Source organism: Macrotis lagotis, chromosome X (genome assembly GCF_037893015.1).
Source record: "Macrotis lagotis isolate mMagLag1 chromosome X, bilby.v1.9.chrom.fasta, whole genome shotgun sequence".
NCBI classification, from domain to species: domain Eukaryota; kingdom Metazoa; phylum Chordata; class Mammalia; order Peramelemorphia; family Peramelidae; genus Macrotis; species Macrotis lagotis.
The window spans coordinates 538,759,092-538,785,751 of record NC_133666.1 but is presented as its reverse complement, the minus strand read 5'-3'; positions in this window follow the sequence as shown (position 1 = coordinate 538,785,751).

Sequence of the window (26,660 nt, the reverse complement as noted above, 5' to 3'; positions counted from 1 at the left end):
ATTAATTAAAAGCAGGATAATCCTAATGTTCTATAGATAAAACCAGACACACACACACACACACACACACACACACACACACATACACACACACACAAACACAATGTTTTGCCATATTCATCATTCACTATAAAACTCTACTTATCATAGGTAGCATTAAATGGAAATAAAAGTAGATTGAATTTTATTTTATAAATTTATTAAGGAAATTGGGAAAATAATGACTTAGCCAAGGCCACACACAATTATTAAATGTCTGAGGCTGGATTTGAACTCAAGTCCTCCTGACTCCAGGGCCAATGCTCTTTCCACTGCACCACCTAGATGCCACCTAGCTGCCCACTGGACTTGAATTTTAAAGACATGAGTTCAGATCATACTTTTGACTCTAACTCTCTCTGTTTCTGTCTCTCTCCAATAAGTCATCATTTTTTAAATCTATTGTTAGTCAATGCTTTTTTTAACATAAAAATTCTGCAATCTTAAATTATTATGAGAAAATAATGCATTCATTTTAGTATTTCATTATTATGTGTGACTCAAAGAGTTTAGCATTTTTTCCCATTAATACTGTGCACCAAATAAAATAGGCATCATTATCTACATTTTTCTATTGGTGAAAAGAATATACAAAGAAGGTAAAATGGCTTATAAAGCTCAGTCATACACCTTCTAGGTCAAAAACTGGGGTTGAAACATGTTGGTCTTGCTCTTTAGTCAATTCCTATTATGAAACATTGCCTCATTTCCTCATGTATAAGGGGGGGTTATAATACTGCCCATCTCATAGGATTATTGTTAGGATAACACTTGAAAAACATTACAGCATGACAGAAGTGTTGGCTATTACTGGTCAAAATAATTCATTTATAGAACCCTTTAAGATTTGCAAAGCATGTTATATAAGTTACCTAATTTGATTCTAAAAATTACTCTGGTATAGATGCTATTATTATCCATTTTTACAGATGAGGAAATCGAGGCAAAAAAGAAGATAGAGTAATTTTAAGGGTAAAAAAAGCTAATAAATGTCTAAGGGAAAATTTGATGTAAAGAATTACTGACTATAAGCCTAACACTCTATCCATTGCATCACCTTACTACCTTGGGGATGAAAGCATAGTAGATATTACTAACTTGGAAGACAGGTTGTCTGCTGATTAATAATAAAGGGCCATGAAAGTAGGATTGAGCTAGCAAGGTATCAGGGTCTATGGAATGAAAATGGCAAGAAGAATTTTGAGTTAAAAATAAAAGTATGTGCTGATCTATTGGCATAGATCACTCTGAGACATTTTTAGGGAGAGAGTAAATTTGTATTTCAGTCAATTAACAAACATGCATTAAGTACCTACTGTATTCTAGACTGTGTTAGGTGATAAGGATAGAAATATATAAATATGGAGCTTGAATTCTATCTATGATAAAATATGTTGATAATCAAGTGAGTTCACACCTAAAATTCTTTATAAATATTAATACTCTAAGTAAATGCTAATTATTATTGTAATCACTATTATTATTATTATTATATACCTATAAATAAGAGGCAATCTTTTTGGAAGGTTAAACACTTTGGAGAATATGAAGTAATCCCTATTGTCATGGGTATCTAGGAGCTTTACTATCTAGTAGCAGAGTATTGTACATTTTTATCAATAAGAGGACTACATATGTTTCAATAAATTGTATTCATGTGTCAAAAAACGACATCCACAATAGCAAATAGTCACCACCCTTTCTTTTCCCCATCAGAAATCTAGAGTTTGATAAATAACTATAGTCAAGGAACAGAGTGGTTGTGACTTGGTGAAATGAAATTCATGGAAGAAAATTTCTCCTAACTTTGCTATATTAACCCATTGCAAATGTAGATGCTTCATGTGAAACTGAATGTGAACTAACACATTTTTTTCATGGCAAAATTTTTCTTCCTTTGTCCCTTTTCTTCCTTCTTACCATGATTTAATTATTCCCCCGAGAGAATGTAGCTAAATGAGACTCAGGCTGCAAATGGAAATAAAAATATGCAAAAGCAGGAGTTTTCTGAATGCAAGTAATGCTGCCCCCTTTATGCTAGAAATCTGAATATATTGTAGATGAGGATGGGAATGCTCCAGCTTTGTTCCCTTGTATTTGTTTAAAGGATGAATCAAGGCTTAAATTACCATCAAAACAGCCAGCACATGGAAACCCTTGCAAGCTAATGTAAGAATTCATTTCTGCTTCACTGATTATAAATAAGCTACTTTTTGCTTTAGTGTTGAGCATTTTGACCTGATTATCACCAGTCATAAACTGGAAATACTGTAGCTGACCCCATAAGCTTTTATGTAGTAGTAAGGGTAAATTGTTCTTAAACTGAACAACTTTAAGAACTAAATGTTAGTTATTTAGCTCATTTGTCACTCAGTGATAAGGAAGTACAATGAGATGGGTAGGCAGAGAAGTGCCACACTAGTCAGCTATCATTCAGTAAGCACTTATTAAGGGTTTGTTATGTGTGAGGCACTGCATTAAGCACTGGAAATCCAAAAAACAAAAAAGCGGCACCACAATTGCTGTCCTTAAGGAGATCTAAGTGCTGAAACCACTAAGTGGTGAAACAACATTTTAAATGGTGAAACAACATGCAAGCAACTTTATGGATATAAGGTATTCATATATATATATATATATGTTTGTGTGTTTGTGTGTATGTGTGTGTGTGTGTGTGTGTGTATGTTGAAAGCAATCCAAGAGGAAAAGTTATTATAAGTTAGGAAGTATCTATGTGTGTGCTGGAGTGGGAAGGAAGTAGAGAGTTGTGCAGGAAATCTTCCCATAGAAAGTGGTATTTAGTTTGAGACTAACTGAGAAGCCAAAATGAAGTGTCTGATTACAGCAGCCATTGGAGACTTCCAGTGCAGAGGTAAAATATGTGTAGTTGGGTTTTCCCTATTTTTAAGGAAGCAAGTAAGCCAGTGTAGCTGTATCATAGCAAGTAAGGATTAGAGGAAGTGTAGGAAGCCTGGAATGGTAGTGAATATCTAGGTTATGGAGAACTTTAAATTTGATCTTGGAGATAATAGAGAGCCACTGGAGTTTATTGAGTAGAAAGTGAGAAGATCAAACTCGTTCTTTAGGAAAAACACTTTAATAGAAAAGTAGAAGATGAATTTCAGTAGGGACAGAATTGAGACAGAGAAGCAATTAGAGGATTATTTTAATATACAAAGTAAAGATGATAAGCATTTGAAACTGAATGGTAAATGATTGAGTATTAAAAAAGGGAGGGTAAATTAGAAAGATATTGTGAAGGTATAAATGATGATATGTGGTATGAAAGTAAGGAATCCAAAATGACACCACAGTTGTGAACCTGGTAACTTAGAGGATGGTGGTATCCCTGCACTAGGCATAATTTCAAAGAAGGGAGAGTTTTAGAGGAAAAACAATGAGTTCTTTTTTGACAATGAGATTCAGATGCCTATGGAACAACCAGTTTGAGATGTTAAAAATTTGTTGGTAATGAGGAACTAGAGATTATTGATGGATGTAGTCATAAGAATCTTCAGCTTAGAGATGAAAATGAAACCCATGGAAACTGATGAGATCACTGACTAAAGGAGTATGTGGGATAAAAGGGAAGAGGGCCCAGACCAGATATTTTGGGAACACCTGATGATAGAGAGCATGATATGGATGAAAATCCAGTAAAAGAGAATAAAGAGTCATCATACAAAAGAGAAGAGAACCAGGAGGAAGCAATGTTATTGAAATCCAAAGAAGGGAGACTACCCGACTGAGTAGATGATAAGCATGCCTAGGTTTGTCCAACTACTAAGATTTGGTAACCTGTACTACTACTACTATTACCTAATCTAAAAAAATGGCAAATCACTCTAGTATCTTTGCAAACAAAACCCTAAAAAAGGGATAACAAAGAATCAGACATGATTAAAAATATTTGAACAGTAATAAAAATTAGTACTACTATTCTATTGCCATTCTATTAAAACTAAATAAAATAGATACCTAAAATAAACTAAATAAAACAGATAATTCCATTTTCTTCTCATTCTCTTCTTAATTCTTAACAGTCTGGCTTCTGATTTTATCATTCCACTGAAACTTCTTTCTCTAGAGTTACCAATAATCTCTTAGTTGCCAAATGATCTTTTCTCAATCCTCATTCTTCTTGACCTCTTTGCAGTCTTCAACACTGTTGATCACCTTTTCTTTCTGAATTTTCCTATCTGATCACTGCTTCTTAATTTTCTTTACCATATCCTTATCCAATCATGCCTTCTTTCTGTTGCACCTGTCCCCCATTATTTGATCTGAGCTCTCTTCTCCAATCTTCACTTGGTGATTTCATTAAGTTCCCTTGAGTTTGACTGTCATCTCTATGCTGATGATTCACAAATCCACCTATTCTGCTCCAGTCTTTCTGCTGACCTTGAATCTCACATCTGCAACTGCCTTTCAGGCACCTCAAACTAGATGTCCAGTAGGTATTTTAAGTTTTATATGTCCAAAAAGGAACTCATTATCTTTCCCCCTAAATTTTCTCTTTCTGTCTTCCCTATTGCTGTAGGGAGTTAACTTCATCCTCCCAGTCCTTGAGGCTTCATTCATCACCATTTCTTATGTCCACCCCACACCATAATCAATGTTATCAAGGTCTGTCAATTTCACTTGTATATAATATTTCTTGAATATGCCCCATTCTCTCCTCTAATATTTCTACTACCCTGGAATTGGACCTTATGACCGAATTGCAAAAATCCTCCTTGTGTGTCTTCCTGCCTCAAGTCTCCCCTCAATTCAATTCATTCTCCACTAAACCACTAAAGTGATTATCCTAAATCACAGGACTGAACAACTTAATTTCTCTAATCAGGAAATTCCCATAGTTACCAATTGCCTCCAGGATTAATATACAAAACCATCTGGAATTCAAAACTCCCAATCACCTAACATCCTTAACCTTTCCTGTCTTTGCAAACCTTACTCCCTGATACAAAGAATAAATCTCTGTATCAGTATGTCCCTGTTACTCTGATACAATGATACTGGTCTTTTGACTGCATCACAAACAAGTTGCTTCATCTCTTGAGTCTGGACATTTTTGTCTGACTGTGTATCATGCTGAAATACTCTGTCTCCTCATCTCTATCTTAATCTAGAGGTTTATAGTAAGCACTTTATAAATGTTTATTGACTGTGACTACTATTATTACTATCACTACTACCAGCTAATTGTCACAATGAATAGAATGTCAGTCTGGAAGTCAAAAAGACTGGGCTTTCTGAGGTCAAATCTGACCTCAGACACAGCTGTGAGACTCCAAGCAAGTCACTTAACCCTGTTTGCCTCAGTTTCTTGAATGTAAAATCAGCTGAAAAAGGAAATACAAACCACTCCAGAACCTGTGCAAAGAGAACTCTAAATAGAGTACCAAAGAGTTGAACATAACTAAAGTGATTAGATAACAGCAACTACTACTTATGATGAGTAGAGGTGAGGATGATGAATTTAATACTACAAGTATGATTTTGCAAGTACCTTCTCTGCTTGAGAACATTTATCATACTGAGCAACATTTAAAATCAGGACTTGACATTATCTGCCTTTGTCACCAACTCTACATTGTCACCTGGTCCAAAGTCTATGAGGAACATCAAAAGCAATATCTTTCGGGGCAGCTAGGTGGTGCAGTGGATAGATCACTGGCCCTGGAGTCAGGAGTACCTAAGTTCAAAATAGGTCTCAGACACTTAATAATTGCCTAGCTGTGTGACCTTGGGCACATCACTTAACCCCATTGCTAAAATTTAAAAAAATATGTTTAAAGATAGTATAGTATCATGGGGAGAGCAAAGGAATTCATTCAGGAATTCTAAAGGTTCAAATACTAGCTTTCACATTTATTGTCTGTGTGACAATGGACAAGTCCATTGATCTTTCCAGGTTTCTTTTTCCTCATCTAATGAATTACAGAAAACTATAAGGTCCTTACTATTCTAGAATCTATGATCCTATGCCATCTCAATCTTCTAGGATTCATTGTAGTAGTTGGTATTTAAATAATATCAAGGCTAAAAAATAAGCAAAATGGAAATAATTTGTCAATAAACCTCTCTGAAATCTTTCCTGTTTGTTTTTGTGAGGTAAGGGGTGCTAAGTGACTTGTCCAAGTTCAAACAGCTAGTAAATATCAAGTATCTGAGGCCAGATTTTTAACTCGGGTCCTTCTTATTCCAGGCTTAGTGTTGTATCCACTGTACCACCTAGCTGCCCCAAAATAAACTAATCCTAAGAGAACTGATACAAAATCCATTACTGAACCCTTCCACAAAATGTTTGCAACTTAGCAAAGCTAAGAAGACCTAAAGCTATGCTTAGATAGCCCTTGAGTATTCAGAATCACCATCATATCATGATGACTCATCAGTTGAAGAAATAATAGTAATAATAGATCACATTAATGAGTATCAAATGAGATAACAAGTAATGTGCTTTGCAAATTTTATAGCACTGAATCAATGCTGGCTATTATTATTATCATCATCATTATTATTAATGAAGTGTTTTTTTCATGGATGCATCAAATAGGTAGTACAAGTGTTTTTAAGTCAATTTAAGGGAACTGATGCTCAGTGGATTTAAGTGTTTTGATACAAGTCACATGACTTAAGTGCCAAATCTAAGATTTATCTTCACATCTATGGATTCAAGTCCAAAATTCTACTTCCTAAATTCATATGGCATGTTACTGTATGACTGTAGAGTCATAGATAAATAGATGATAGGGAGAGAGAGAGAGAGAGAGAGAGAGAGAGAGAGAGAGAGAGAATAGATACATAAATAGAAGGACAGATGTAGGATTTATTAAATACTTGCAATGTGGCAGCCATTGTACTAATAGCTGGGGTTATAAACATGTAAACCAATTGCTATCTTTAGGGATATTACATTTTAATGAAAGCAGGGGAAAAATGGGGGGACTGGAAAGAAGAGAGTTGTAGACTTCTGTTGTTGTTGGTTGTTGCTGTTGTCATTCATGGTGGTGGTGGTGGTGGTGGTGGTGGTGGTGGTGGTGTGTGTGTGTGTGTGTGTGTGTGTGTGTGTGTGTGTGTATGGATTAAGGCTAGAGCAGAAGTGGCATTATTTGGAATTGGTGGCAAAGTTACAGGCTTGGTTCTGTGCCTGATAAGGTCAAAGTTCATGTATCAGAGTCTAAAGTAAAGAAACTATGAAGAAAAAGCTTTCGGCTGTTAATATAGTTAGATTGTTTTTGGTTCAAAACTGATCTATCCCTTAAATTATTACAGTACTGGGGGCAGCTAAATGGTGCAGTGAATAGAGCACCAGCCCAGAGTCAGGAGAACCTGAGTTCAAATCTGGCCTCAGACACTTAATAATTACCCAGCTATATGACCTTGAGCATGTCACTTAACCCCATTACCTTGCCAAAAAAAAAATCACAGTACCTCAAATACCCCTTATACTTGGGCATAGAGCTTTCAGTGCAGAACATTCCTTTCTCTCTCTCCCATGGTTAGGAAGTTGGCAAGGGAGAGAGACCTTACTTATAAAAATGATTATCACTGTTTCCATTGATCTTGTTACTAGGTAGCTTTGCCAAACAGAAAAGATGAATGATAACTATGCTAGCTGTTGCTATTTATTTATATAGAAGGAAATAGATTTGCTGTGGTCTAGGAAGTATGCATTTACCACCATTCATTTTCATTCTATTCTGTGCCATACTATATTACAATGCTATAACTAGGATACCTATGATAATCAGTTAAAGAAAGATTTTATGTGCTGTAGATGATATGTCATTCTTTAAGGAAAGCTGAGGATAATAATCCTTCTTGGGATTAGAGTGGTGTGGGGGGAGGGGCAGATGATAGACTAGAGGATCAGGATCAGTTTCTAGAAGGGATTTTAAATTTGAAACTGAGTCTTAAAGGTTCAAAATCATTTCTGACTTGGCAAAGCACAACTTCCTTTTTCTAAGAAAGATCACTCACTATGAAAGCTAAGAAAGCTTTTTGGATCTCAAACAGTTCTTACAAATGACACTTTGTTTAGTCAAGTGTAAATGAATCAGACACATGTGGAATACATTTCCCTTAGCATCCACTTGTGTTTTAGAATTAAAAGGAAAAAGTGCTTAGAAAATGGCATTGTGTATTTTGTGGAATTCAAAATGTTTGAAAAACAATTTTAGATTCCTGATAAAGGCAAAACCCAGAAGAGTATAGCAAAGAGGTAAATGAGTACAACAGAGGAGAAAAGGGATTCACTTTCTTCTACATGCGAGGCTTCTAAATAGAAGGCATTATTCTCCTGTGAACTCTTCTTCCTACACTGTTATTTATTCAGCTAAACAAAACAAACTATTAGAACACTGAGCAGTGATAATGACCACTATGCTAAAAATCAATAGAATGCAAATTTTAAAAGATAAATTTCCCACTACTTCATGAAGCTCAAGATTTGCCAAACCAGGATCGGCAGGTCTAAAGGTCCTCCTCAGAAACCACACAGCCTCTAGTGCTGGTCATAGAATAAGTCATCAAGAATTTAGAATGGAAGGAATTGGGATCTGGGAAGTGCTAGAAGTATGCCACCTGATTTCTTCTAGGCAAGGGAACTGTTTTATTTTTATTTATGTATTTATGTATTTATTTATTTATACCTATTTATCTATCTATTAATTTATTTATTTGTATCAATGCATCCCAGGATCTATCAGAGTTCCTGGAAAATAGTAGGAACCTAATAAAAACATGTCAATAAAGTGATTTATTGGCTTTAATTGCCTTAGGATATACAGCTACACAAAGAAATAATCACTAAAATGTTATTTTTTGTTTGTTTGTTTATATTTGCAAGACAATAGAGTTAAGTGACTTGCCCAAGGTTGCACCTTCTAGCAAGTATTGTCTAAGGTTGGATTTGAACTCAAATCCTCCTGACTTGAGGGCTGTGCTCTATCCCCTACACCACCTAGATGCCTCATTGGGGTGTTATGTTAAGGAATTTGTATTATTTTAAAGATTGATGAGTATACCATTGTCTTCTCCCACTCAAATCCTGAGAGATGATTAGTTCCTAGGTGATGTCACAAGTGATTAGTTTTAAGTGGCAGCTTTATGTTGCTAACAAGGTTGGATCATCTTAAATCAAAGTTTATTTATGCCATAAAAAAGGTGCAAGACCTACAGTGATACGCATGTCTAGCAGAGTATAGAAGGCAGAGATGTTATGTTGTTTCCAGTTATTAGGCAGAGTTAACCAAAGGGTAAATAATTATATGAGATGCAACAAGACTAGATACAGTAATAGTGTGAAGGATATAAGAAAGATTCTCTCTGTCTCTGTCTCTGTCTCTGTGTGTGTGTGTGTGTGTGTCTATGTCTCTGTGTCTCTCTCTTTCACTCTATGTCTCACTGTCTCTCTGTCTCTTTCTGTCTCTCTGTCTCTTTCTGTCTCTCTGTCTCTGTGTGTGTGTGTGTGTGTGTGTGTGTGTCTTTCATTCTCTGTCTCTTTGTTTCTGTTCCTGTCTCTGTCTCTCTTTCTGTCTTTCAGCCTTTAAAATATTTTACAGCTTGGCATAAGCTTCTCTACCTAGCTTTGTTATCCATTAATTCACCTTCCATATTCAGGTAGAGCTAAATTGTCCTATCCTACTGATGCATACCACATTCCATTATCACCCCATCTCTGTGACATGTCTGTTTGATACTACTTGCTTACCTCCTCCTCACAGAACCCCTATCTTTCTTTAAGATGGTGTGTAAGCCCCAACTTCTACCTGAATCCTTTTTGTGGTATTCCTATTTGCTAGTGCTCTCCTTCCCAAACTGTAATTTTTTTTAAATAATTATTTTTATTCTGTATCTAACTAGAAATAGAAATATTGTCTTCCCCATTAAAATATAAGCTCTTTGTAATTAGGGATTGGTTAATTCTTTTTTTTTTTGCAAGGCAATGGGATTACGTTACTTGCCCAAGGTCACACAGCTAGATAATTATTAAGTGTCTGAGGCTGGATTTGAACTCAGGTCCTCCTGATTCCAGGCAGATGCTCTATCCACTGAACCATCTAGCTGCCCCTTGGTGAATTCTTTGTACCTAGCACAATATCTTTTGGCACATAGTTTCTTAATTCTTTATTTCATTTTATTTTTCACATATGGAATAAAATAAGCATTTCTATAATATGGATTGAAAAAGATGACTGTATATAAAATCACTATGTGCAACTTGCTTTTCCTTTCAGACATACAAAAAAAAATTATCACGTAAACATTTTTCTTCCCTGTCCTCCATCCCTTCAACCCAGAGATGGCTGCCATCAGACATAAATAGGTATCTGTGTATATGTCTATAAATATATATATATATATATATTTAATGTAAATATATATATATGGCATACCCACATACACATATATGTAAAATTACTCTATACATACTTTCACTTATCAATTCTTTCTCTTAATGCATATTGTGGTTCTTCATATGTCCTTTATAATTAATTTGTTTTTATAATAGTCAAAAGAACCTAAGGTACCAAATAAACAAAGTAATTCTTAAAACAATATTGCTGTTATTATATGTAATGTTCTTTTAGTTCTGATCAATTTGCTTGTCATTATTTCTTTCAAATCTTTCTGTTTTACACATGAAATTAAGACAGCTGAGAACCACAAAAGAGTACAAATTTTTAATATATTTCATCTCTGTAAAAATGCCTGTGTATTATTAAGATTATTCAGAAATATATTCTTAATAGAAAGAAGTAATTTTCATAAATTATATATTTATATTGATGTCCTGGTAAACCCAATTAGATAGCATTCTCTTTCTCTTTCTGCCTCTCTATTTTTCACTCTCTGGAATTCATGTGTGTTTCTTGTTAGTAAGGTTTAGTTAATCACATTTCTCTATTATCCACTTTCTGAAGATGTGAAGAATGAAGCATTATTTATAATAGATTAGTATAGAATTTGGTGATATTGATAACAAGTAACACTATCCCCTTAGCACTAGCAATTATGAGCACCTGAGAAGTCTTACTTCATAGCTCTCAGCATAAACTCTCCAACACATTCCCTTATAGTCATTAAAAGACATTAGACCAGGGTAGAAGAAAAGTAGTTTTTTTCATCAAACCTATTGATTTGCTCATCTGTGCCACTCTCTCTTGGCTCCCTTCATTGGAACCTACTCTACTTTTACAGTTGCTGAGACAGTGAATCACAGTTCACTAAAATTGAATATCTTCATGTTGTCTCCTGACTACATGGCATTTTACACCTTATTTTCTCCTCACTAGAGCATCTTTTTTTTCCTACTTAAAATAATTCACTTGTTTTGTATGATGAAACCTTCCTTACCAAGCAACTGAAATTGAATCTTGTCTCTATCCTTCCTGACTTTTCCTTTCTCATAAGAATTGATGATATGGCACTAATAGTGAATTAATACACTTATTTGTCCTATGTTGAACATCTATATATGGATTCCCACCTCCTCTCAGGTACTTCTTATCTTTACCCTTCCCTTCCCTTCCCTTCCTTCCCTCTTCCCACCTTTTAAACCTTTGTATGAATAATGTCTGGAAAAGTGCCTGCCTCATAATAGGCTCTTAATTCAGGTTTGCTGAACTAATTACCACCCCCCTCTAGTCCTTTATCCCATCCCAACAGGGACTCACAATGATTGATGACAGATACTGAGGATATCTGATTGACTTTAATCTTACAGTAGCTTAGAACTTCCTTGATCAAGTGATCCAACAGCTTCCGTCTCCTTTAGTAGTAAGGATTTCAGGTATTCTCTATCATTCTCAGCTTTTGGGGCAGTAAAACATTATAAGACCCTGCTGGTACTTTTTGATATTCAAAGGTACAGAGGTACATTTGAAATACTGACTGGAACAAAAATATATATTGCCAATGAAGGGGTAAAGTATAATGCAAAGGATTTTGAATTAGACTCTGAGTTCTTTTACTAACATGCATTAGGCACTAGGTTTGGTCCTTGAATTTTTCTGTTTCTTTTACTTGGGAAAAATGTAAGGTGGTATATAAATATCAATTATTTTTTATAATTTTTCTAAGCTGGTTTGTATAGGAGTTCCTAATCAACTTGAGTTTTCCAATCAACCTGTAAAATTATAGAATTTACACCTCTCTTTGGAGATCATAGAGAGGTAACTCCTTCAAAGATTTATCTTAGGTAGCTAATAATAATAATAATGATAATAATAATAATAATAATGTTTGTCTTTCATTCTCAAAGAAGATCATTACAACAGGGAGGTGATGTCATGACAAGCACATGAATTGGCTTTGAGTGAGGGGGATGCTGTGCAAAGTCACCAATCTCACTGTCTCCTCCAGAACCCTCTGAATCCAGTGGCCAGAAGTAGATCTGGATGACTGGAGATAGCCCTGGCTGAGAAGCAATCAGAGTTAAAAGACTTATGGAGGATTGAACAGCTAATGAGTGTTAAATGTCTCTGGTCAGATTCAAACTCCAGTCCTCTTGACTCCAACTCCAAAGTCAGTGCTCTAGCCACTGTACCACCTCGTTGCCCTATCATAAGTCATATGGTGTCTGCCCAGCAATGAGTGTTATGCAAACCCACCCTCCATAGTTAGGAGCATCTCTTAGATCACTCCAAAGAAAGACTCACGCACTGTGATTTCACTTAGTTGATTTGGTTACATTTGGGATTAGGGAAATTAATGTGGGAATCCTTTAGCTCAACTAATCCTCTTTTTCACATTATTCTTTGGATTGCATTGAGAGAAAAATTGGTACAACTATGCTGCTCTTCAGTGTTTTTTTTATTTTCTAAATATTTCATTTTACAACTTATTTTACTGAGGCAAATAGGGCTAAGTATCTTGCCCAAGTAAGTTTCTGAGTTCAGATTTGAACTCAAGAGGTTACTCTTCCATCCAATGCTCTATCCACTGTTACTTCTAGTTACTTAGTTGCAACTGCAGAGCCTAACTTTTGCAGCAGCAATCATGATATAAAACCAAGATGTCAAAATCTGATAATTTTGAAGGAATCTCATTTTACCAGAAGCATTCCACTTTGCATCTACCACTCTGTGGGGTTTCAGTTCCACAGAATAAAACGTCCTTCCCCCAGATTAAGCTCATCACCTCTAATCTCATCATCATGATGCTACATCAAACCTTGACAGACAAAACCTCCCTCAGCCTCCATCCTCCCCCTCTACTGATTAGAGGGCATCTCTTATTAGAGAAATATCTTCTTTTATAGAGTTCAAAAACTAAACTTTTGAGTTCACTTCACTCTGCATCTGCCACCTGTCTGGTTTTAACTCTACTGAACATGATGCCTCTGCACTGTATAATTCTCTGATGTCCTTCTCTTCCCATTTTCTTGCCTCCTTTTGTGTGTTGTTTCCCTCATTAGATCATAAACTCCTTGAGATCAAGGATAATTTTTCTATTTATTCATTGTATCCTATACACTGTGTCTGGTACTTAATAAATTGAATTTGAATGACTAGACTGAATCAGAATTAGATTAAAAGTTTCAACTAATTAGCTCCATGACCTTTGACTATTCATTGACCCATTCTACATGTTTCCTCATCTGAAAACAGAAAAGGAAATGGTCTGTAATGTTCTTTCTAATTATGCAATTTTAATATTGTCCTTGTTCTTTAGTGGATTCAGTCTTCCCTGGAGGATTATTGACCAAGACAAACAGAAGAGTTATATATTTGAATTGATAGGATTTTCCTAGAAGTAATTCCCTAAATTGATAAAAGGACAATTCTGGTAAGGAATAATAAAAATTAAAACAAAACAAAACAAGACAAAGCAAAAACAGGCTATTACTCTTAGGAAAGAGACTACCATTTTAATTTCTAATAATAACACAGTTATATGGTATTTTAAGGTTTACAATGTTCCTTAAGCATAACAACACTGAGAACTGAGGTAGGCTTGGACAAGTTTTAGGCAAGATTACTATATCACAAATATAGAGAAAATATAGAAAAATAGAGAATTCAGTCACACAAACTGAACTGAAAGACAGCACCTTGTGGATAGTAAATATTTAATAACCACTTTTTAAATGACTGACAAAGAAGTATCTTTGGCCTGAAAAAAATGTAATATTTTTGTCCAGAATATTTATTTTTTCTGTACAAATCAGTAAAGTAGAAAGTTTAATAGTTAGATAGATTAGAGCTACTAGCATTCCCTGTCTATGACATCCCTCTTCATTGTGAGAGTTTTCTATGTTCTCAATGAGCAGGAAACATCTATGACAGGTCAGCAATTCCTTCTTTCTTGTTTTACTGTGTTGCACATAAAACAGAGTATACTGAATTATCTATATATTTTAGTCAAAACCATTTTCTGAGCCTGAATTGACACATTTCTGAGTCACATTTCTCTGCATTTTCTTTCTGTATAGATATAACCAAAGGGGTTAATGAAGCACCAAGAACTATGTTCTCTGGCAAGGTTTTGCCTCTCATCTTTCCACATCAATAATGCACAACACTTGAAGAAAGAGTGCCAACATCTTTTTAGGAATATGCCAAAAATATCTGATCAGTCTGGAACACTTTTAGCAGTAGTACTGGCTTCTTCTGAAAACAGTGCTAGTCTTGGGTTTTACATGACTTTTTGAGAAAAATGATACTTGAAATGTCAGAAACACACAAACACACACACACACACACACACACACACACACACACAAGAACTCTGAGTCAAAAAAATTCAAAGTACAAGGGGTTGGTAGGAAAATGCAAATAGATGAGTGAGAAAAGGAAAGGAAAGAGGAACAGAAGACTTCAGTATTTCAAACAATCACAAATTGAAGTTGCAAGTTCATATTTTCTCTGTCACTGTATCTGAAAATAGCAACTCTCAACAAAGACTCTCTGGCAAACTTATATGGATGACAGATAGCTCTTCTCCCCAGGTCTTCAGTGAGGATTGACTCTGCTACAGCAGACTTCATTAGCAGTTCTGTCAGCTTTTCTTCATTTAAACTAAATAGGAATTCATAGTTTCAGGGAAATGTAGATGAACTGCCCTGAGTCATAAGACAGTCAGTAGGAGTTTTGTCTTGCTACAGTTTCTAACCTCATAATGGATTTATGCTAAAGATTAAGAAGATAATAGCTAAGGCCTCTCAATCTGGGAATTGTAAATACTGAAAAGTAAAATGAGAAAGAGAAAAAAAGTGTTTTTCAAAAATAAGAACATTCCACCTTTATATGAAATGCTCCTGACAATCTTTTTTATTTCTTCTGCTTAATCTAAGGAGTCTTTAAACATGCTTTCTACTTAAGACTTTCCAAACAGTTGTAATGGAATATCATTTTTCTTTGAGGACTTTGATAATCTTCCTAAAACATATCTTTTGTGAAATACACTAAATCATTATTCTTTCTCCTACAGAATATAGAGATCTGCTAATGCCAATTTAATTCAATGGGCTGTTCATCATTGTCTCTATGTAACAGATAAAATGAGGCACCACAGATCTACCATATGCACATGATTCAGGCATAATTATTAGCTATCTGCAGTAGGGTTTGTTTAGTTGTTTAGGGGGTGGACTGAGTGTGACACCATAGCTATGACTTTAATAAATCTTTAGATGTCTCAGAATTTCAGTATCTCATGATTTCTAGGATATGGGTATTTCTTCCTTTCATGCAAATCACAGTTCACCCAACACTCTTGGTCCTATGCTATCCTTAATCATATCCTCTCATAGATCCTCCACAGAGGATCTTCAGTTCAATATCCTTCAGGATCAACTTGTTTCAAAAAGCATTCATTAAGGGTCCACTATGAGTTAGGCACTGAGTTGGAGAGAAGAAGACAAAAAACAAAGCTTTTGTCCTTAGGAGATTTTTATTCAAATGCACAGTTGTTGGATGAGCAGATGTGGCTTGACAAAAGGGTTCATATGAACAAAATACAGGATGATCTCCCACAAGAAAATTGTTTTCTACATCTCTCCCCGCAAGCTATCTCAAATCCTCAGACAATAGAATTATGTAGTAGATATATAGAGTAATCAAAGAGTAAATTAAAAGATAAGAATACAAAAATATTGTCTATGGTTAAAGAAAATTATGATATGAGAATTTAGAATTTCTTTTAGAATTCTCCACCATCATATTGCTTATTCTAGCATTCATATTATTGTCAGTTTATGCTTTAAGGTTTTGCTGTGAGAATCTCTGCCTTGTTCCCTCACTGAAGATATTCAGCCTAAATCCACTGTATCAAACAAGATATAGTCGATTCTAATTCTTCAAAGCTACAAGAAGGGAAGGGAAAGCAACTGAAATGGTACAGAAGATGTAAGCAGTGTAGACCCTGCTGAAGGGTAAAAGGTTCTAATATCTAAGGAAAAAGAGCAGCTGAAGCCAGTGCACTCTCTAGAATTTACTTTCTTTCTCTCTCTCTGTAGAGACTGAAGCACATCCAAGTTCTTGTTTTGAGAAGGCGATTGCCCAGTCTTCTGGATCTATGCAAAAGAAGAAGAGGGAGAAGCCACAGGATAAGGAGGGAATCAGAGACAGTAATTTAAAATATGAAAGAAATATTGAAGGATAGAAAGCAAAAAGAAGTAAAATTAAGTATAACTATAGTTTACAAGCAGCAAATAACAAAAATGGAAAGTCTCATAGGCAGCAAAGGAAGAACGAGGAAAAATTAAAAGCTAGACTAGAGTGCCATGAATATATAATACATGCTTAAGAATGGAGATAGGGACTAATCTTGTGTTTTCATTAGTTTAGAAAACTTTCAGTTTCATCTACTAATTTAGGTCAGCAATACTGCTGAAATTTGGGCTTTGAGAGAGTTACATGAACTGACCAGAATCACATGATATGATTGAAGCTTAACTGAAATTATGGAACAACAAGATTTCAGAATATCTTTTTAAATCAAAATTATTTAAAACTTGGACCAAAAACCAGAATTCTCAAAACAGAATTAAAAAAAAAAACATGAAAACAATAGAATTAGAAACTAATTCCTTTTTTTTTAGAAACTAATTCTTAGTTTGGATACTCCAGAGACATCAGAATTCTGAAAGATAAAGTAACAGATTTGAAATGTAGAAGTGCAGAACTGAAAGAAAAATCATTGAAAGAGAAACAAAAGGAAGCAATTAAGTTAAAAGAATATGTGAATTCATAAAACCAAAGTAACTGATCTTGAAGACAAAAAATACAGGTATTGGTATAAGAATCATAAGATTTTCCTGAGTACATAACAAATTTAAAAAGGTTGAATACTATACCAGAGGAAATAGCATAGAAAAAATTTATCCAGAATTTTTGAATATAGAATCAAAAAACAATAATTATATACTTACAACTCCAAAATAAAGAAATGTGATGTCATAATTTTAATAATAAAAAAATTAAGACAAATTTTCAAATAGGAAGAAACATTAATTTGAATAACAGAATTATTCCATAAGCATGAGTGATTACATGAATGAATGGAATACCTAAAGAACAAACTGAACAAAACAAAGAAACATTAAAAAAAAATGAGCTCTAGCTGTAATCCAAAACCACATCATGCAGGCATGAGACTGATAATCAGTTTAAAAGAATGAATTGCGCCCCCCTCCAAAAAAGATATTTGGTGTATTTCTTGGGAGGGGCAAATATAAACAGAATATCTGACTTATTGTTTTTCAGTCATTTTATCTATGTCTGACTCTTCATGATCCCATTTAAGTTCTATCTCCAGGTCCAGCACTCTATCAACTGAGTGAACTATTTGCCCCAATATCCTAAACAAAGTAGAAGCAAAAATATATAAATAACAGAATTGTTTCAAAAAGAAATAAAAAGAGGAGACAAAGAAAAAGAGCAAGGAAAGGGGGGGGAGTGAGAGAGAGAGAGAGAGAGAGAGATATTGGCATCATTGGACAGAGAGGTAAAGGTTAGAACAAAGGATAATCATAATCCTCAAGGGTTAGTAAAGACCTAAGATACTAAAAATTTAAGGAGAAGTTAAAAAATAAAGAAAGTAGAAAGATAGGAGAAAGAGTCGAATTGATACTTTATGGATTAAATTACTTAATCCCTTTTAAGAGAATAAGTATCTATTGAGAGAACTTTAAAAACCATTTCTTTTTTAGAAAATAAGTGACTTTCAAGGTAAATGACTTGGTCTTACTGAATTATTAATGGTTCTGAATGCTATCTTTATTCCTTTGTAATCATTAATAAAATAAATTTCCACTGTTCTTTCTCAACTATTTCTGGGATTTAACAATCATTTTATAAGGCTCTGGTTAATAGAATGTACATATTTCCTCATTTGAGAAATCAGTACAATAGATCCTTCTATATTTATAAGGCAACCCTATTTATTATCCATGATATTTTCAAAATAATTGAGGATGACTTTGACTTAATATCAACAAGAATTTTTACTTATTATTTTAAACTGTTTTTATAATTAATCTGAATGAAAAGTCTTGGACAGATCTAAGAAAGGTAAATACCATCTTGTCTCTGTCTCTCTGACTTTAGTTCTCTCTGTCTTTCTAACTATCTAGCTGTCTTTCTCTCTAAATCTCTGTTTATTTCTCTCTTTTAGCTTTCTAGAACTTTACCTTCCTTTTTTATAATGTATGTTCAATCCTTTCCAGTCAGAAAATCATTTTCCTTTATGAAAATGAATATTTCCCCAAATATCTTTTCTACTAGCATGTCCTCCTCCCTAAAATGAGTTGATATTCTGTATTCAGAAGACTTCTCTTTCAATATTAATTCTTTATTAAATCATTTGCACCCATTAACACATTCATCTGATCAATTACCTAATTGTCTCACTAAAGGCAGAAAACAAGGCACTGAAGGACCTGATACAAATTGGTGAGGAGATAGGAATCAAGCACAAGATCCTAAATATTCATTTAATTGACAAACATTTGTAAAGTAGTTATTTTGTGTATTGTTGAGTGCTCCAAGAGATACAAATTTAGATGAAATAATCCCTTTCCTCATTAAAGGAGTCATCTAGTAGGTGAATCAGATACTAAAAACAAGTCAAATGATATTAATTGATAAATCCATTAAAATGCCTTACTGATCATAGATGTTTAATGGATATTTTATGAATTGAATTTTTCTTTTAAAAATATAAGCCTAGGGGCAGGTAGGTAGTTCAGTAGATAGAGTACCTTCCCAGGAGTCAGGAGGCCCTGATTTCAAATGTGGCCTCAGACACTTAATAATTGCCTAGCTGTGTGACCTTGGGCAAGTCACTTAACCCCATTGCCTTAAATTAAAAAAAAATTTTAAATTTTAACAATACAAGCCTAAATACTATAGAATCAATGAGCAATGAGATAAAATGAGATGGAGAAAAGATTATGTTTTTGAGGAGGTAGAGTTTATGCATGGTAATGGGATTAAGGGACTTGTCCAAGATCACACAGCTAAGTAAGTATTAAGTGTCTGAGGTCACATTTGAACTCAGGTCCTTTTGACTCTATCTAGCTGCCCCAGAAAGCTTCCTTAAAAAAAAGTCCCCAAGAAAACAACAATTTGGAAAGGATAGAGCCAAGTTGGCAGAAGAGAAACCCAGATAAACTCTCCCAACATTCTCTTCCAAACAACTTTAAGATAAGGAGAGATGTGAGATCCAAAGGTGGGGGATGATCCAGAGTACATAAGCCAGGGGCTTTGGGACTGGCTGTAACTAGATTAACAGTGACTTCAGAAGACCTTAGTTTGGAAATGGTTATGGGGTCAGACAACTAGTCAGGAAAAAAAACTACAGGGGACCCTTTGTTGGCACTGGGTGAAGATGGTGTCAACTGGCAACTCTATATGATGATTGGGGTCTTAGTTGTATGGTAATGAGGAATGTTTTTTGGTTGTTCACAAGGAAGCAAGGTTGCTGAACAGTTGTAAGGCAGAAATAAGTAATTGAAGCTATAGGTCACACTTATAAGACCAAAAGGAAGAATAGGGCTTGTGACTATAAGAAATCAGGGTAAATACTAGAGCATAGATCTGGGAAGCAATACCCACACCAATCTCCAGATCACACTATCTTGAAAGCAAAAAAAAAAAAACAAAAACAAAACCTTGCAGACACCCATAACTAGGTCTGAAAGTGGTAGCCCCCAAAATATCTTCATGCCTAGAATAGTGTTATCCAACCCTTAGGTAAGCAAAGTAAAAATTTAACATAAAGTTCAAAGTTAAGAAACAGACTAGGAAAATGAGCACAATCAAACAAACAAAAAAGAACTTGACAGAAAAAGTTTCTATAGTGCCAGGGAAGATGAAGACACAAGATAAGAAGACAAGAATGTGAAAACAACTACAAACAAAACCTCAAAGACAAATGTTAATTAGACAAAAGTTCAAAAGAATTTCTGAAAGCGATTTTTTTGTTTGTTTTTTAAAGAGACATAAGAATAATAGAAGAAAAAATGGGGAAAGAAATCTGAGCAAAACAAGAAAATTATGGAAAGAGAATTAACAATTTGATAGAAGAACATCAACAATAAAAATCCTGAAAAATATTACATCTTAAAAAAAAAACAGAATTGGACAATTGATAAAAGAAGTACAAACATTCCCTGAAGAAAAGAGTCCTTTAAAAAATCGAATAGACCAACTAGAAAAAAAGAGGTTTAAAAGCTCACTGCAGAAAATAATTCCTTAAATATTAGACCTGGGAGGGACAAACCTAGATGGTGGAATAAAGCTCTCTCCCAAAACAATCCAACTATCTTTTAAAAATGATTCTAACCAAATTCTAGAGTAGCAGAATCTACAAAAAAAGATTGAATGAAAAAAAATTTTCAGTCCAAGACAACTTGGAAGATGCACAGAAAGTGTCTATTGCAATCTGATTTAGAAGGCTCAGCAATGCAACCTGGGCTGTCCTGGAGCAAACCAGCCCAGCAATCCAGAGCAACTGGGTCAGTGGCAGTAGTGGCAGTTTTCAGATCTCTCAGCTCAGAGATTGTCAAGGACAACTTAAAAAATCAGATGAAAAATCTGTCCCAACAGGGTGAGAGTGGAGCACAGTCTAGAGCAGGTTTCAACTTTGAAGTGCAGAAATCAGGAGACTAGAAGCAAGACTGGGAAGCCACTGAATCAGTAGCAGTAGCTGCTTTCAGAACTCTGAGCCCACTGATAGTAAGGGGGTCTAATGGAGACTCTGTTGCTTTGTCTATACTCATCTGAGTCTCAGTCCTGGGTCATAGTCCCAGGAAGAGGTGGAGCAGTAGCACAAGATAGCTTGCTGCCCCAAGGGGAGCAGAAACTCTCCTCACAGTGCCAAGACAGAAGGGAGTGCTTAAGAGTAGTCAAAACTTCTCCTTAGATTCTAAGACCTTGGAAGAACTGAAAGTTTTAAAGTTGGTAGAAGTATCTTTGAAAGCAACTGCAAAAACCCCCAAAAGTTTGGGACAGTGGGTCCTCCACCCTGGAGCGGAGCCCCATCTAGTTAAAATCAGGTCATAGACTGGGGAAATGAAGAAACAATAGAAGAAAAATAATCTGCCCATCAACAGTTACTTTAGTCATATGATAGATCAAAATATGCACTCAAAAGAAGATAATAGAGTCAAAGTTTCCACATCCAAAGCCTGCAAGAAAAATATGAATTGATCTCAGGTCATGGAAGAGCTCAAAAAGATTTTGAAAATCAAGTAAAGGAGGCAGAAGAAATATTGAGAAGAGAAATTAGAGTAATACGGGAAAAAATCACAAAAACTGAGTCAGCAGTTTGGTAAAGGAGATACAAGAAAAAATAATAATAACATATTAAAAATCAGACTAGACCAAATGGAAAAAGAGGTCCAAAAAAAAAGCCAATGAGGAGAAGAAGGCCTTAAAAAGCAGAATTGGCCATGTGGAAAAGTAGATACAAAAGCTCACTGAAGAAAATAATTCTTTAAAATATAGAATGGAACAAAGGGAAAATTATGATTTTGTGAGGAAATAAAGAAACAATAAAACAAAACCAAAAAATGAAAAGCTAGAAGAAAATATGAAATATCTCATTGGAAAAGCAATTGACTTAGAAAACTGATCTAGAAGAGACAATTTTAAAATTATTGAACTATCTGAAAGTCATGAACAAAAAAGAGTCTAGACATAATTTTTCAAGCAATTATCAAGGACAACTGCCCTGATATTATAAGAAGCAGAGAGTAAAATATAAATTGAAAGAATCTACTGATCACCTTATGAAAGATATCTTAAAATGAGAACTGCGAAGAAATAACTGAATATCAAAGCTATCAAGTCAAGAAGAAAATATTGAAAGCAGCCAAAAAGAGACAATTCAAATATTGTGAAGCTATAGTCAGAACAACATAAGATTTGGCAGCTTCTACATTAAGGGATCATAAGTCTTGGAATATGATATTCTGGAAAGCAAAAGGTACTGGGACCACAACCAAGAATCAATTACCCAGCAAAAGTGAACATAAAAAGGGGTGAAAAGATGGATATTTAATGAAATAGAGGACTTTTAAATTTTACTGTTGAAGGAACCAGAGCTGAATAGAAAATTAGATTTTTAAATACAAGATGCAAATGAAGCATAAAAAAGTAAACAGAAAAGGTAAATCATAAGGGAATTAATGATGTTGAACTGTTTCTATTCCTACATGGTGATACTGTTAACTCATATGAAATTTCTCAGTTATTAGTATAGTTAAAAGGAGTATATATATATATATAGAAATCACAGGTAAAAGTTGATTTTGAAGGGATAAAATAAAAAATGGAATTAATGGATGAGAGAAATGTACAGGGAAAAAGGAAAGGGAGAGGTAAAGTGGGGTAAGTCATTGCACATAAAAGAGGCATGAAAAAGCTTTTACAGTGGAGTGGAAAGGTGAATGTCAGATCAAAATTGACTCAGGTAGGGGCGGCTAGGTGACACAGTGGACAGAGCACTGGCCCTGGAGTCAGGAGTACCTGAGTTCAAATCCGGCCTCAGATACTTAACAATTACTTAGCTGTGTGGCCTTGGGCAAGCCACTTAACCCCATTGCCTTGCAAAAACTAAAAAAAAAAAATATTGACTCAGGGAGGGAATAACATACATACTCAATTGTGTTTAGAAATCTATCTTACCCTAGTGGTAGGTAGAAGAGGAAAAGAAAGAAAGAGAATGTGTGTGTGTGTGGGGTGCTCCTCTCAGCAGTTCAGAGAGCTTGAACCACCTATATTAAACTAGCTATGGACGATGATATCCCCATCCAGAGGAAGAAAAACAAAAGAAAACAAAACACCCCTCCAAAAAAACAAACAAACAAAAAAACCCAGCCCTTCAGAATCTGATGAACACTTTATAACAATAATCTCTTATGTATCGCTTTACCTTAATTCTAATTCCTCATGCTGAAAATAACTCTGTAAACATGTTTATCAAAAATATATATGTACAATGCTAATCTTATTGTTTGGGGCTGAAGGGAGAGGGGGTAGGAAAGGGTGGTAGAAGGAAATTTTAAAAATATACATGTATTTTATACATATGGATAAAAAATAAATGAATAAATAATAAAAAAGAGAATCAGGGTATAGGTGACAGAAAATTATGGGGGGGCTAGTCAGAGACAAAACACTTTTGAGGAGAGACAGGGTGAAGAGAGAGAGACAATAGAATAAATAGGATTGGAAGAATAGTATGGAGGGAAATAGAGTTAGCAAGAATAAATGTGGGAAAAAATATTGAAATGTTTCCCTAATAAAGACTTTATTTCTCAAAGACGGAGAAATGAGTCAAGCTTGTAAAAAATAAGAGCCATTTCCCAATTCATAAATATTCAAAAGTTTTCATATGGGATTATTTAAATTGTTTTTTTAAAATGTCCTAACTTACTACTGATAGGAGAAATGCAATGAGAACAATTCTGAGGTACTACCTTATAGTAATTGGATTGGCTGACAGGATAGAAGGAGAAAAAAGGCAAATGTTGGAAGGGATAAAGGGAAATTAAGGTATTGATGCACTGCTGGAGAAGTTGTGAAATGATTCAACAGTTCTGTAGAACAATTTGGAACTATGCTCAAAGGGTTATAAAACCATTACTACTCTTTGACTTAGTGGTGCCACTGCTAGGTCTATATTCCAGAAGAGATGAAATACAGGAAGAAAAGAACTTATATGTATAGGAATATTTATAGAAGTTCATTTCTTGTGACAGGGAGCTAGAGTTTTTTTTTTAATTATTGAAGTATTTTATTTGTTTTTTCCCCCATCTCCATACAATGGTAGTTCCTACCAATCACTTTTTACAAGGTTTTTGAGTTCTACAATTTTTTTCCCTCCCTCCCTTGCCTTCCCCCACCCCCTTTCAGAAAGCAATCAGATAGTCTTTACATTGTTGTGAGAGAAGAATCAGATGCAAAAGGAAGAAAATATTAATGATAACAAAATTAAATGATACATAAGACTTTAAAAAATTGAAAATTATAATCTTTGATCATTTAAATTCCATAGTTTCTTCTCGAGATATAGATAGAATTCTCCATCACAAGTCCCTTAAAATTGTCCCTAATTATTGCACTGCTGGAATGAACAAATCCATCAAGGTTGATCATTACTCCATGTTGTTAGTGTATACAATGTTCTTCTGGCTCAGGTCATTTCACTCAGCATCAAATCATGCAAGCATTTTTTCTTTTTGTTTTAGAACTATTTTTTTGTTGTTTTTTTGTAAAGCAATGGGGTTATGTGACTTGCCCAAGGACACACACATCTAGATAATTATTAAGTGCCTGAGGTCAGATTTGAGCTCAGGTCCTTCTAACTCCAGGGCCAGTTCTCTGTTCACTGTGCCACCTAGCTGCCCCCAAATCATGTAAATCTTTAGTTTTTTTTCTGAAATCCCATCCCTCATGATCAGTAGTGTTTCATCACATACATATACCACAATTTGTTCAACCATTCTCCAACTGATGGACATACCCTCAATTTCTAATTTGTTTTTTATGTTTTTAATGATTTATTTATTTCATTCATATGCACATGCATATTTCCAAGTTATAAAATTCCCCTCCACCCTCCCCTCAGAAGAAAACTGTCAGATTAATATTTTACATACATATTTTGTTAAACATGTTAACAAATTAGTAATTTTTGGCATGAGGAATTAGGATTGAAGGAAAGGGATATGTAAGAGATAATTTTTATAAAGTATTCATCAGATTAGGAATGGTTTTTTCTTTTTATTCCTGTGTGTTTTATTTTATTTTTTTTTGTTTTTCTTTCTCTGGATGAGGATCATATAGTCTATAGCCAGTTCAACACAACTGTCTCAGCACTCTGGACTGCAGAGAGGAGATGCTTTCATCAAGGTTGTTCATCTCATAATGTTGTTGATGTTCATTGATCTCTTGGTTCTGCTCCCTTCCCTCAGCATCAGATCCTGCAAGTCATTCCATGTTTCTCTAGAGTTCAACCATTTATGTTTCTTATAGAACAATAATATTCCATAGTATTCATGTATCATCAGTTTCCAATTCTTTGCCATTAAAAATGAGCTGTTATGAATATTTTTACCCTTTTTACCTTATTTTACCTTATTTACCATATTTTTAACCTTATTTTACCCTTTTTCATGATCTCTTCAGGAAACAGACCCAATAATGGTATTGTTGGATCAAAGGTTATGCACATTTTTATTGCCCTTTTAATATAATTCAAAATTACTTTCCAGAAAGGTTGGATCAGTTAACAGCTCCACCAATAATGCATTAGTCTCCCAGGTTTCACACATCCTACTCCAACATTGATTACCTTTTATAGTTATATTGGCCAATCTAAGAGGTGTGATGGGGTACTTCAAAGTTGCTTTAATTTACATTTCTCTAATCAATAATGATTTAAAGTAATTATTCATATGACCATAGCTTTGATACCTTTGTATGAAAATTGCCTTTGCATATTCTTTGATGATTTATCAGGTGGAAAATGTTTTTTTTAAATGACAGTTCTCTGTATATTTTAGAAATAAGTCCCTTTGTCAGAAATACTAGTTTTAAAAAATTTTACCTAGTTTATCATGTTCCTTTTAATCTTGATTGTAGTAGTTTTGTTTGTATAAAACTTTTAAATTAAATGAAATCAAAATATTCAGTTTGCTTTTTATAATATTCTCTATCTCTTTTTTATTGCTCTCCTTTCCATAGATCTGACACAGAAACTATTCCTTGTTCTCCTAATTAGCTTATAATATCAGCTTTTATGTCTAATTCCTGCATCCATTTTGAAATTATCTTAATATAGGGGTGTAGATTTTCTCATTTCTGTCATACTATCTTCCAGTTTTCCTGGCAGTTTTTTATTGAAGAGCAAATTCTTATCCCAGAAGCTGGAATCTTTGGGTTTATCAAACAATAGATTACTAAAGTCATTTCCTGCTATCTCTTTTGCACCTAATCTATTCCTCTGATCCACCCCTTTATTTCTTAGCCAAGGCCAGACAGCTTGAAGAATTGATGCTTTATGATTTTAGATCTGATATAGCTTCGCAACTTTCCTTTGCATTTTTTCATTAATTGCCTTGATATTCTTGACCTTTTGTTCCTCGATATGAATTT